Source organism: Galeopterus variegatus, unplaced genomic scaffold, assembly GCF_000696425.1.
Source record: "Galeopterus variegatus unplaced genomic scaffold, G_variegatus-3.0.2 Scaffold2491, whole genome shotgun sequence".
Classification (NCBI taxonomy): Eukaryota; Metazoa; Chordata; class Mammalia; order Dermoptera; family Cynocephalidae; genus Galeopterus; species Galeopterus variegatus.
In genome coordinates, this window is record NW_007728602.1 from 60990 (window position 1) to 62411 (window position 1422).

The following is a 1422-nucleotide window of genomic DNA, read 5'->3' on the forward strand; positions in this document are numbered from 1 at the left end:
TCAACCCAAGGCAGATGTCTCCCTAAAGCAAGCTCCTCCAACAAGACCAGGACTGCATCGCTGCTTCTGAGGTTTAAGTTTTGCCCAGAATTCGCAGTACAGGGAATAACCGATACCAAGAGCCATTACTCCCACAACAAAGCCTTGGGCCACCGTGCACATGTAAATCAGATGAATGGACATTTTAGCTTTTCCCTTTTTCTTCAATTTCTACTTTCTATATGCAACAATTTCTACAAAACCCACCATTCCAAAGGGAACAAATGGTGCTTCTTTAGCTTTTTGGATAAATTTGGATCCCTGATCTTCATCATATGAAGAAAGGGAAACATCTGTGTCAGTTGACATAGTGATTGCTTGAAGAATCTTCTGAGAGTGACAAAGCCCTCATGATCCAACTGGCTTCTCAAAGGTGACAAGTTTAATAAGTGAAAAATGACACTAAACTAGGAGAAGATAATAATTTTATAGAAATCAGAAATAAGATTTTAAAATAAAGGCAATAAATAAATGGGTGAAATTTACATAAATCAATATAGACATTTATTTCATATTTTATACTACAGGATTATAGAAATATGACTGGCAGTGAATCCCATAAAAATTTCAGCTGGGAATACGTATCGATAATAAAACATGTAGATTATTGGCTTCAGTTCTAGGATTAGCATTTTAAGAGGTACATTACAAAACTAAAAATGTCATACAGAATAATGACTAGAGAATTGCAAAATATTGAAGAATTATCGAAGGTATACATTTACTCAACATGAAGTAGAAAATGCTTTTTCAAAACATGATGCAGTTCTCTTCAAGTATGTAAAGGACAGTCATACACAAAGTATAGACTGTTTCATAAAGAGTAGAATTCCTACTAATGGGTAAAAATTAAGAAATAGATTTCTTGGGCTGGTTAGAACATGGTGCTGATAATCAAGGTCCAGGATTTGATGCTGTAAGCTGCTAAAAGCAAAACAAAACAAAAACCCCAAAACAAAGAAGTAGATTTTCTCATGATATAAAAAAGAACTCACAAAAAAAAAAAAAAATTGACATTAAGCCATGATGAAATAGTTAACCATTTCTGGCAGTGTGGGAAAATAGAAATTTGTATATAATAGAGATTGAGTTAAATAATCTATCTAATGCCTTTTTTCTTCAAATTCTGTTTTAGGAATTTTCTATAGTAAAATAACTTTTTTTTTTATTATTATTTTTATTTTGTTAATATACAATGTAGTTGATTATTATGTCCCATCACCGAAACCTCCCTCCCTCCTCCCTCTCCCCCCTCCCACCCAAGTGTGTCCCCTCCATTTGCTTGTTGTAAGAACTTCAAAAAAAACTGTGGTTGTTATATCTTCCTCTCCCCCCCCCCCCGGGGTTTTTTTTTTTTTTTTTTTTTTTTTTTTTTTTTTTTTT

General features: G+C 33.3%; 1 pseudogene; it reads right to left on the reverse strand.

Annotated features, from left to right (window-relative positions):
- On the reverse strand, window positions 1-348 carry LOC103598033 (annotated as a pseudogene).
- Between the last annotated feature and the right edge of the window lie 1074 nt (window positions 349-1422).